We start from the raw sequence: 12,303 nt of genomic DNA, 5'->3' as shown, positions 1-12,303 counted from the left end.
AGGCTGCCAAACAGGACAGTGGCCGCTTTGCCTTCCAGTGTCCGAATGATCTCTCGGACTGCAGATGGAGAAGCGCTGGGCCCCGGGCGCGGTGGCCGGGCTAGAACAGAGCGATCGGCCAGGAGTCCAAAACCCAGAAAAGAGGTGAGGACACTGGCGGAGAGGGGAGGCTGGCTAAGCGCAGGTGCTCGATGCTCACCGAGTGACTGGTGGGCTTCTGTTTGGTGCCGTCGCCAACGGGACCCAGGAACTGATTATAGAGGTAAAGGAGAAGGTCCGGAGAGGAGGGCTACCAGCTTCCCCACAGGAAGCCCTGGGGAGGAGCAGGTTGGAGTCCAGGAAGCCTGTGGGACCCACATTGGCTAAGTGACTTAGCCTCTCAGACAACACTCCCTCCTCTGCAAAACGAGGGTCGTAAAGCCTATCACACAGGGCTCTGCGGCCCATTGTGTGAGATAAGGGATCCGACCCCACACCCAGTGCCTCCAGTCTGGCGAACACCCGAGACAGGCAGCACTGGTGTGGGCGAAACAGACACCTTGCTCGTCCAGAGCTGCTCCCCACTGCTCTCTCTCCAGCAGGGCGAGGGAGAGCACGCACTTGACCTCTTGAAGGGGGAACATGGGCTTAGGAGTGGTGAGGATTTGGGGGAGTTCAGGTAGGACATCAAGAACCAAGCCTGCGGGGCAGGAATGACAGTTTCTCCCACAGAGAGGAGACCCCCTGTCTGCCTTGAGACTCAGCCCTGGGACCCAGGAGCGGCAGGAAAAGAAGGAGATGGAGAGGGGGGTGTGGTGGGCGGGTCTCAGGCTGCCTTCTTGGGGATCTCTGCGCTGGGAGGGAGAGCACCCAAGATAAAAGCTGTGGGCAACGGGGGCGCCTGGGTGGCTCGGTCGGTTAAGCGTCCGACTCTTGGTTTCGGCTCAGGTCACGATCTCATAGTTTGTGAGTTTAAGCCCCGCATCGGACTCTGCGCAGATGGTGAGGAGCTTGCTTGGGATTCTCTCTCTGTCTCCTTCTCTCTCTGCCCCTCCCCCACTAGCTTTCTATCTCCCCCAAAACAAATAAATAAACATTAAAAAAAAAAAAAAAGAGCCATGGCGAACAAAGAGGGCCAAGGGCTTTTGAGACAGCCCCTCTCTGGCCAAGCTTTGGTCAGGCTCCTCTGATCTCTCTTCTCCACGAGGCCCATGACCTCTGGGCCTCCATGTTGGTCCCCACCCTGTCCACTTTCAGGAGCAATCCTGCTAAGTCGGTCTAGACAGAAGCCCCAATCCTCCACACTGGTCACCCTCGACTTGCGATCTGGCTCCTTGTCCCCCACTAACCCCAGGGGACGCCGACCACCCTGGCCCGCCTTCGGCAAGAACCCACAATCCATCGTACCCCTGACATTTAGCCAGAATCCCTGTACCCCTGATGTTTCCTCTCAGTAATTTTCCATCCACGGACCCCACCCTGCTCCTTGGATAGAAACCCCCATGTTTCCTTGCTGTCTGAGGATTCGAGCCCAATCTCTCTCTCCCACTGCAGGGGTCCCTGCCCCCAAGGCGATAACCTTCCTTGTTCTTTAGCCTCCTTCTTTAGCAAGGGTCACGAATCAGTTTTTCTTTAAAGCTTGCCAGATAAAAAAGCTTGCCACACTCTGCCCTTGGGGCCTCTGGGAGGAGCCAGCGGGGCCAGCCGGCAGAGTCCAGGGTGGGCTGAACTGTCAGGCAGGCAGAGAGGCTGCTTCCCGGTGCAGGACCCAGAGCATTCCTGCGGAGCTCCAAGCGGGACTGACCCGGACCTCTGGGCTGGGGATTCGGCTGAGGAGATCCGGGGAGGCTCCCTGTGATGCTGAGCCAGGTAGAGTGCTGGGACCAAGTGGGGACTGTCCAGGGTAGCCCTGAAAGTCCCGTGTCCTGGGAAACCCATCGGGCTGCGACAAACTGAGATATTGGTCACCCCAGGTCACCCGTGCAGTCACGGAGCCCATGCTTAGAAAGCCCCACCGGTAGAAGGCTCTCGTGCCTGGTTTCATGTTCTGCTGTTGCTGCCTTGGAATCTGCAATACTTTTTGAGCACGGGGTCACACATTTTCATGTGACAGTGGGTCCCACGACTCACGTAGCCTGCCCTGCCCTAGACCAAGATCCCTGTGAGGACCACAGCCCACAGTGTCAGGATCTGAGACATCTGCAGACGAGACTCCTGGGAAGCGTGGGTGCTGCTCCTTCCTTTCCCCAACATCGACTTGCCTGAGGCAGCATTAATTAGTAGCAGCTGAACTGAACCCCAAAATTCCCCAAACACACACCTCTTGGCACCCCTGTCAGGGGCAGGGCACAAGGTGGAAGGCATTGCAGAGCCTCGGGATCTGCAGATTCCTCGGGATCAAACTGACCAGCCTGTTGCCACCCCATGATTTTAAACAAACCTGCCTGGCTTTTCTCACCAGGAAGGTTTGAGGACACCACACTTGATTTTCAGAGGAAGTGAGTATCCCCTAAAGGGAGAAGTGAGATAGAAATAAATCACGGCATGACCACCAAGTAGTTAAGGAACATCTTTTTTGCCAAGCCTGCTATACAAAGAAGTGTTAGATACAGTCGTTACCTTCGAGACAAAAAAACGAACAAGGAGGATTAGTCGTTATCAATATGGCACCCCTCAAAGATGGGCACTTACGCTTTCTTAGGCAGTAATTAATTTTTCCCTCATCCCTATCTTGAGAGGTAAATAGGGTCCTACCTCCAACCCTTTACTCACACAGTCACGTTCCTCCCCAAAGGTGCCCTTCCCTTATTTCTACCTGTTGAAATCCTACTCCAGAAGAATGCCAAAGAACAGTGACTTGAACAGGATAGGATTTTATTCTCTGTCACATAGAAAAAGACAAAGGTGTTCAGTCCAGACTGGTGTGGCACTCCATGGTGGCGGCGACCCAGCCTCCTTCTCTGTTTTTGTCCTATCTTCCTACGTGAGGCATATAGCCTCATAGTACAAAATGGCTGCCAACCTTCATCTTGACTGCAACCTCATGAGAGATTCTGAGTCAGACCCAACTAGTTCAGCCGCTCCAGGATTCCTGAGCCATGGAAATGGTAAGATTATTAAAAAAAAAAAAAGTGTTTACTGTGCTTAAAGCTGTTACATTTGGGGTAATATTTTATACATCAGTGGGTAGGTAATATACTCTGTACACAGGTTTTATCTCATTTATTTAACCATCCTGAACCCCTAATCTGGGCACACATGAATGAATCACACATGGTTAAAGACTGCGTACCAGACTACGAAGAATTCCCAGGGGAGGGGGGCAGAAGTTATAAGTCCTTGCCCTCAGAGCTGTCTCCCCACCTTGACACGTAGGGTCACAGTACCTGGCACACAGTAGGAGTTCCCAGAGAAGAGCCTCGGGCCTCCTGGCTTGCCTTCTGGTCAGATGAGCCAACTCAGATCTGATGAGCTGCTAATGTTCAGTCATCTGGCCTCTTGTCAAAAATGGATTTGTTTCCCAGAAGTCACTGTTTCCAAGGCTTTCCAGTCCCTCACTCCAGGTGCTGCCGAGAGGGCCATGTTAACAAGGCGAGTGAGTCTCTCCCGAGCCAGCTGCCCCCCCACTGCCTGCACCCATGTGAAGGGCTGAGTCCTTTCAGGCCTGCCAAGGGCCACCTCCTCCTCTGTGCCTCCCTGGCCATCCTTCACTGGGGGGAGAAGGGGGCAAAGAAGATGATCCTGAAAAATGACTCCCACGTGCCGAATCTTTAGAAACCATATTGTTAGAGCAACTTGAACTCTACCTATAACTTGTGGCCTTGTTTCCTTACATAATAAACTATATAATCCTCTACTATAAATTCCACACATGCAATTGATTCTCACCAAATGTTTTCACGAAGGGCTGCCAAACTCTTGTACCTCTAACACACCTATGATTGCAACCGATTGAACTATAGGAATGCTATAGATTATCACATTTTGTCTACACTAACGTGTTCAACCAAAGCAAATCAACAAAGGCATAACTCAGAATTTACTCCTTCATCAATGACATGAATAAATTCTCTGCAGAATCAAACAGTAGTTTTTGAAAACTGGAAGAATATTTGCTTGATTTTTTTGTGTTTTTCATAACATAATGACTAAAGATACGACATGCTTTTTAAAACAGCCTTTTTTGAAGTATAATTGACATACAAGAGTTGTGCATATTAAAGTATACAATTTGATGTTTAATTTTTTTTTAATGTTTATTTATTTTTGACGAGAGAGACAGAATGCGAGTTGGGGAGGGGCAGAGAGAGAGGGAGACATATAATCTGAAGCAGGGTCCAGGCTTTGAGCTGTCAGCACAGAGCCCAACGCGGGGCTCAAACTCATGAACCGTGAGATCATGACCTGAGGCGAGGTCGGATGCTTAACCGACTGAGCCACCCAGGCACCCCAATGTTTATATATATGTAAATATCCATGAAATAACCACCACAGTCAAAATAATGAATATATCAATCAACTCCAAATCTTTTCTCATGCATGGTCTTGTTTTTCTGGTCATTTCCATACAAATGTAGTGGACACTGTTGATTATCTACCCAATACCTATTCTCTCCTTCCTTCCCAGCAGAACCTTAGCTTTGATTGGGTCTCAACCCCACCCCACCATGATCTGGGGGAAGATCACTTCCAAGCCGAGGACCAAGTATGGGCCCTAAGTAACATAAGCCACCATGGCATGACATTCTCCGGGTGACTGGGGCAGGTATGTGGCTTAATATGGCCAATCACACTACATGGACTTCTGTCCTAGGCTTTGGAGAGAGGCTTTTCCCCTTTCCTGCAGGATGGACCTAGAGAGCATGACCCTCACTGCCATGAACAGCTCTCTTGGAAGCTTACGAGAACTAGCCCAAGGATGGAGTCAGTGCCAAGGAGGGCAAAGCAGAGAAAGGGACCAAAAGAGTGACTGATGGCACCATTGAGTCCCTGACTCTTTACTTATCTTCTAAAATGGCCTTGATGATCCCTGCCTTCTGGTCTCCACACCTTTATTTAATCCCCTGCCTTTGAGTGTAGACAGGACCTGTGACTTTCTAATAGAATAGGTCCAGGGGCACCTAAGTGGCTCAGTCGGTTAAGCTCCTGACTCTTGACTTTGGCTCAGGTCATGGTCTCATAGTTTGTGAGATCAAGCTCTGGGATCCTCCTGACAGCACAGAGCCTGCTTGGGATTCTCTCTCTCTCCCTCTCTATCTGCCCCTCCCCTGCTCTCTCTCTCTCTCTCTCTCTCTCAAAATAAATTTTAAAACTTAAAAAAAAAAAAAAAGAATAGGACCAGAATGATGGGATGTCAGTTCCACGATTAGGCTCTGTAAAGCTGTGATTTCCATCATACTCTCCCTGTTGCCTTCTCAGCTTCACACTTTGATGAATCAAAGGCCATGTTCAATGCCACAGGGCACTGAAGATGGCCTCCAGCCAACAGCCAGCAAGAAACTGGGTCCCCTGAAGGAACTAAATCCTGCCAACAGCCATCTGAGTTTGGAAGCAGACCCTTCCCTAGTCGAGCCTTCAGATGAGACCCCAGCCCAGGCCAACAACTTGAGTGCAGCCTTGTGAGGGACCCTGAAGCAGAGGCAACCATCAAAATTTTGCCAAGACCTCCCCCCCCACACACTCACAGAGTCTGTGAGATAGCAAATTTGTGTTGTTTTAAGCCACTAACCTTGGGGGTAATTTGTTACACAGCAATAGATACCTGATGCACTTCCTGTCTCTGGGCTTCAAGTTGTAAGAGACAATCCATTTCCTTTGTACTCAATCCACTTAGATTCAGAGCTTTCTGTCACTTAAACCCAAGAGCATCTTCCTGTGGCTTGGCTCATTCACGAACCTAAAAAGTCCTCAGCACAGGACTTCCATGAGCTCCCAGTACCTCACTGGTGTCACTGTATGAACTGAGGATATTCCTGGCCCCAGTTTTAGCTCATCTTCGGACAGCACAAAGCAGAGATAATCCTCACAATGGCACAGAACTCCGAAATGGAGCAGCTTTCCTCCTTGGTAACAAATTGTTTTTATTTAGCCAATAAGAGCTTCTTAAGTGTTTACTGTTCACAGAGTTCTCCACTGGTTATTGCTGGGTGGGGTGTAGAAAAGAATTTAGAAGGAGGTGTATTCCCCGCTCCTAAGGAGCCTGTACTCACACTAAGGATAATTGAAGCATGAGAATATTAGAGTGTCTAGAAATATGTAACGAGTGCAGGCTAAGAGGTCACCTCGGTTGGGAACAGACAGGCTTCAGGGACAGATCCTGGAGTCAGATGAACAAATGCAGCTGGTCGTCTTGGCGGGGAGAGGAGTTCCCTGAGGCAGATCTTCAGAGCCTCTAGTTCCTGCCTCAGGGATGAATGGTGTTGGCCAAGTGGGAGTGGGAGAGCAGACGAGAATCTGCTGCCTCCATAATCCAGGCCGAGGGCTGCTTTAAAAACTTTTGGGGGTGTCTCGTGAACATCCTCTCTCTGCGGAGACCAGTGCCCGAGACAGCCTGCGTGGTCTCCGATGAGACGCGCAGAATATGTCTGTCAGGGCTCTGTCCTTTCCAGAACCTGGGGAATCCCCGAGTGCCCCCTGGGTTTCACGAGGCACACCCACGCCAGTGTCAGATGCACCTTGCGGACAGATAGAGCCTCAGAGAAGACAGAAGTAAGATCTCAAACCAGCCCCCGGGGGTGCCTGGGCCCTCAGAAGTGTTTCTTTAGCCAGTACGGTACTCTAGAAATCTGAAACAGTCCTATAAAATTCCAGATTTCCAGGATTTGCTTTTTTTTAGTTGTAAGGCCTTGTACGCCCAGCCCTCATTCCTGCTGAGCAGACGTCACAAGAACTGAGAAGACGCTGTTGCTTTCCCCAGAGTCTAGTTCCCAGGCCACCTCAGCCCCTATGCAGCCGGTGCAGACATTTTTTTCCTGGCTGACCCCTGAGGATACAGATTGATTTTGCAATAATAAAGTGGTTTTCCTCCCACTTTTATTTTTTAATTTTTTAAAGTTTATTTATTTTGCAGGGGCGGAGGGAGGGCGGAGGGCAAGGGAGAAAGAGAATCCCAAGCAGGCTCCACGCTGCCAGCACAGAACCCGATGTGGGGCTCGATGTCACCAACCGAGAGATCATGACCTGAGGCGAAATCAAGAGTCAGAGGCTTAACCAACTGAGCCTCCCAGGTGCCCCACTGCCCGCCACGTCTTTTAAGATTTCTCTAAAGTAACAGGGAATGAAGACGAGGGGGCTTATTGGGGGCCCAACAATGGAAAAAGCCACAGAAAGAGCTGTTTCCTGTATCTATTTTTGCAAAATAAAATATCCCAAATAGCAACCATTTTATTATATGTCACCAATTTACCAGCCGGGAGTTCAGGCAGGTCTGGCCTAGTGATCCTCCTGTTCCACGGAACAGTGACAGAGGTCACTGCGTGGATTTAGCCGGCAGATGGGCTGGTCTGGAGAATCCAGACGGCCTCCCTCACATGTCTGCTGCCTTGACTGATTTGCCAGGCTTCCCGGCCAGAGACTGAGGGGGATTTGAGCCAGTGTGTCTGATTCCCCAGCTTTGCCCTCCCGCCCCCGCCCCTGCCCCCAGCCCTTCTCCGCACTCCAGCAGGCTGATCCATAGGGACTCCTCACCCACAGGGACCGACCGAGGGGCTCCCAAGCCCTCTGGCTTCCAGCAGGCTTGGGCAACTTGGGGACACCCTCGCTGCAGATTGGCGGGAGGGAAAAGACTCAGAGCATTTCTTTTCCTGGCTGCCTCCCTCAGGGTCACTGTGAGCTGGCTGTGTTCCTAGACTGAGGGACCCTGCTCCACTCCCCTGGCAAGGGGAGGACAGGACTCTCTGCTTCTGGGTCTGGAAACTACCCCTTCTCCCCATCTTTGGGCTGAGGAAGGTAACGGATCTGAGGTTGACAGCGCTCTCTCTTGCATTTCCCCACCTACAAATTTATTAAACCCTCCTCAAGGGGCGCCTGGGTGGCTCAGTTGGTTAAGCATCCGACTTTGGCTCAGGTCATGATCTCATGCTTCGTGAGTTCGAGCCCCACATCGGGTTCTCTGCTGTCAGTGCAGAGACTGCTTCGGATCCTGTCCCCCTCTCTCTCTGTCCCTCCCCGGCTCTCTCACTCTCTCTCTCTCTCAAAAATAAAAATAAAACCAAAACCCTCTTCAAATTATCCTAATCAGATGTGCCATTTGTTTGCTGTGAGATCTGACTGATACATTAAAGACCTTAGTCATGGTACAAATAATAGCTAATACTTACTGAGTACTTACTATATGCCAGGCTCTGTTCTAAGCCCCTTACCTACATGAGCTCATGCAACACTCGCAGCAACCCTGTGAGGTAGGCACTGTTATTATCCCATCTCACAGATGAGGAAGCTGAAGCACAGAGAGGCAAAGTCGTTTGCCTGAGGTTACACAGCCACTAAGTGACAAAGCTGGGATTTGAACCCTGGCAGCCCGACTCAAGCCCCTGCTCTCAACGACTACTCTAGATAGAAGGAAAATATCTGGGGAAAGAACACACTCTATTTCCTTAATGTCTCTTATCTAACTCAGAGAAAGGTTTGGGGAAGTTTTAAAAAGCAAGACTGTGCCGTGAGACTTTTTTTCTTGGCTAATCGTCCCCAGAAACTCCAGCAAGGCTTAAAGTTGACCTCCTGGGGGTGACCTTTCCCTGAAAAGTCCCAGGGTGCTCCTCAGGACTGAGTCTGTTTGCCCTCAGCTGCGTGGAGGGAGGAGGAGGCTGAGGAGCTGGTGGAGGTGAGAGCTGCCCATGAGGACCCCAGAGATGCAAACCAGCCTCTTATATTTTGGGGTAATAAGTTGAAGTGTTTATCTGTTTATTCCCATAGCCCCGCCACAACTGGACGTCCTCCAGGCCCAGCAAGAAGTGAAGACAGAGAAGGGGCTGCAATCATGGAGAGCCTGGACTCCCTGGTGACGACTAACAGAAGCCCGACTCCAATTGTATTTGAGTTTTTAAAAAAGGAAAAGAAAAAGGACTGTATTCATTCTTGTAACGGACAGGTCGAATGGTGCAGCTGGCTGTAGACACATCAGAATCTAGACCTCACAGGTGACACTAGGGCCCCATCTCTCCTTGCACTGCTTTTTTCCATCTTGGCTTTCTTCCTGAGTACATTTTACCACATGCTGGCTCAGAGAGCTATTGTGCTACCCCAAGTTCATACTTTCCCAGCTTAGCCAGCTTGAGGTGGGGGGGAAGACTGCTGGCTTTCCTGAACAGTGCCAACGAAAAGTCCCAGGGAAGGATCTTATTGGCCCAATTGGGTCACGTGTTGATCCGTGAACCAGCCAATCACTGTGCCCAGTTAAGTGTAGGGCTCTGATTGGCTAGACTAGAATATGTGTTCCCGGTCAGTTGGGGGTAGTTGTCATCTCCACCTGAACCCAGCGGGAGGAGTAGCTCCTTAAAGGGAAACCAGGTGCCCCGGTACCAGTATTAACAAAGAAACAGAGGCTAGGGGCAGGGGGAAGGAACCTGCGGGCCCAAACAGCAGCAGATGCTCACTCCCCCAGCAGGTGTCCTGAGATCTGTCCGGGGAGAGGAGTGGGGTGTGTGAGGGCTTGAGCGAGTCAAACAGGGACCCAGGAAGGACACTCAGGGCCAACTTGTCAGAGGCCACCACTAAGAGAAGCTGCTTGGATTTCTGGAATCTCGGCAACTTCCTTTTTGGTCAGTTACCAGCAACAGGGGCAGGGTGGACCTCGTCTGGTGTCTACCTGAGGAATTCGGTCTTCACGGAGCAGGTGAGCAACAGGCCTCATGGAGGCTTCTGTCGGGATGTGGTGAGAACCTTGGGGCTGGTCCCATGGAACCCAGGCTTCGAGGGGCTTGTCCTGTTTCTCAGCCGCAGCCTAGGAAGCTGAAGGAAACCTTTATTTGGGGCGGGGGTGGGGGGGAAGTGGGGGGTTAGTCACAGTCGGCATCAGCATGGTAGGGCCTGAGGGATCGTTGTAGATATGACAGTCGGATAGACCTCTTTCCTGGGGGCCAGGGAGGCCAACAGGCTGGTTCCAGCAACAAGAGACTAATAATGCCACCTGGGGCAGGTGCCCGCTTACACTCATCACTATTACAGCCCAGCAAGTTGAGGCACCAGGAAGTGATGTTCCTGGGGCTACCCCCGCTGGAAGGTCCTGGGGCTGGACATGAACACAAGTCTATCCTCAAAGCTCATGCGTTCAGACAGGAGCTACAGTCCTATCCAGGGAGACGTAGAAAAGATTCTGGTCCAGGGAGCAGACGGTTGAGCCTCCGGAGGAGAGGAAAGGTGAGTGGGAGCTTGGCTATGATCTAATGAGGGAGCCTGGAGGGATGCAGACAGAGGAGGAAGTGATATGGCCGGAGGAGTCAGCGTAGCCTCTTGGACACGGCAGTTTTACAACAAAATAACAGTTTAATTGAGATAGAATTCACGTACCATACAATTCACCCACGTAAAGTGTAGTTCAAAGGTTTTTAGTTTGACCACAAAGTTGTGCAACATCCTCACAGTCAATATCAGACCATTTTCTTCACCATCCACCCCCCTAAAAAAAAATCCCGGAGCCACTAGCAGTCATTCCCCGTGCTCCCTTCCCCCCAGCCTCTAGCAACCACCAATTTAACTCTCTTTCTATATGGATTTGCCCATTCCGGACATTTTATGTAAATGGGATCCTACAGCATGTGATCCTCTGTAACTGGCTTTCTTCCGTTGAGCTCTTTGCCAAGTTCATGCATGTTGAAGCCTGTATCAGTACGCCATTCCTTGTTATGGCCTCACATTATGCCACTGTATGGACGTACCACATTTTGTTTATCCACTCATCAGTTGATAGACGTTTGGACTGTTTCCACTTTTTCACTGATATGGCCAATACCGCGATGAACATTCATGTACAAGCATCTGTGCGAACACGTGTGTTCATTTCTCTGGATACCCACGTGGGGGGTGGCACCGCAGGGTCATGTGGTGACTCCAGGTCTCACCTTTGGAGGAACTGTCAGACCGTTTTCCCAAGTGGCTGCACCACGTTACGTCCCCACCAGGAGGCTGCACGCACTTCTATTTAGGGATGGGGATTCTTTCCTCTCTAGTTTCTGCCAGGCTGATTTGGTGGAAATGTCATGAAAGGCGGGGAGGAGGGTTGTGAGGGGAGTGGCAGGGCAGAGGCATGGAGGGCAAAGACGCCTCGCGATGCTTGTACCAGAGCCCCGGGTCTCAGTCCTGCCTGCGCCCAACTTGCTGGGTGGCCTCGGGTGAGTCTCCTCCTCTCTTTATGTCTCAGTTTTCCTTATCTATAAAATGAAGGCATTAGACCCATGGGTCTCAACGGGGGGACATCTATCTGGCAAAGGCTGGAGACGTTTGGGGTTGTTACAGGGGATGGGTGATGCTCCAGGTATCTAGTGCACAGAGGTCAGAGATGCTCGCCAGACATCCTACGATATGCAGGGCCGCCCCCACGACAAAGAATTGCCTGGTCCCAAATGTCAGTGGTGCCAAGGCCGAGAAACCCTGCGTTAGACTGAGGTGGCCTTGCAAGGTCCAGTCGTGCCCAGTCACGTGAAATGCCCTGAGGGCAGTTTGGGCTCAGGAGGCAGTGTTGAGTGCTGCCGGCGCTTAGAGAAGAGAGGCCTCCTGGTCCCACGGGAGTTGCTGTGGCTGTGGTTATTTGTGTGAGCTCACTGGCTTTCCCACTCCGATCCCACCTAGGGGTGGTCCCCAGGATAAGTGAATCACGTGCCCGTGGATGAACAGACCACCTTGTGGAGTAGTGAGCTCACCGTTAGCGGAGGCATCCAAGAGGCCACCTGCCTCTGGTCCGGGGCTGCCCCTGGGCGAGTCTCGGGCTCCTTGGGGCGGGAGGCAAGGCTGCGCCTCCCTGTCTGGCGAGCCCGGCCCGAGTTCCCCACCTGCCGGTCCGCAGGAGCCGGGAGCGCCTTCCTTCTTCCCACGCGACTCTTCGCCGTGTGGGAGACTTTGCTGTAAGTTTCCCTCGCGGCGCTCTCGGGAGCCGCCCGGGCCGCAGCCCCTGCCCGCGGAGGCAGCTCCCGGCGGCCGGGCCGCCGCCCCCGGGGCCCGGGGCCCCCCCCCCCCCCCCCCCCGGCCCGGCCCCGGGGGGGGGGGGGCGGGGAGGGGGGAGGGGCGCGGCCGCCGGGCTTCCGCGTGCCCCAGGGGGGCTCCGGGCCGCCCGCCGCCGGCGAGAGGCTTTTGACAAAAACCCCTTGACCACCAAGGCCAGCCTCTTCCTGA

At 52.2% G+C, this 12,303-nt stretch overlaps 1 protein-coding gene across 1 annotated transcript in view; it reads left to right on the top strand.

The window, feature by feature from the left end:
• The first annotated feature begins 11,960 nt into the window (after window positions 1–11,960).
• Window positions 11,961–12,303, top strand: part of RIN3 (Ras and Rab interactor 3) — a 123,008-nt gene continuing 122,665 nt past the window's right edge. The window contains exon 1 of the mRNA XM_049612278.1: window positions 11,961–12,035. The gene's annotated coding sequence lies outside the window, so the exon portion shown is untranslated. The remainder of the gene's footprint in view (window positions 12,036–12,303) is intronic.

Source organism: Panthera uncia (genome assembly GCF_023721935.1).
Source record: "Panthera uncia isolate 11264 chromosome B3 unlocalized genomic scaffold, Puncia_PCG_1.0 HiC_scaffold_1, whole genome shotgun sequence".
In the NCBI taxonomy this organism is placed as follows: Eukaryota; Metazoa; Chordata; class Mammalia; order Carnivora; family Felidae; genus Panthera; species Panthera uncia.
The sequence above is the reverse complement of the archived record's forward strand: the minus strand, read 5'-3'. Positions and strand labels throughout refer to the sequence as shown.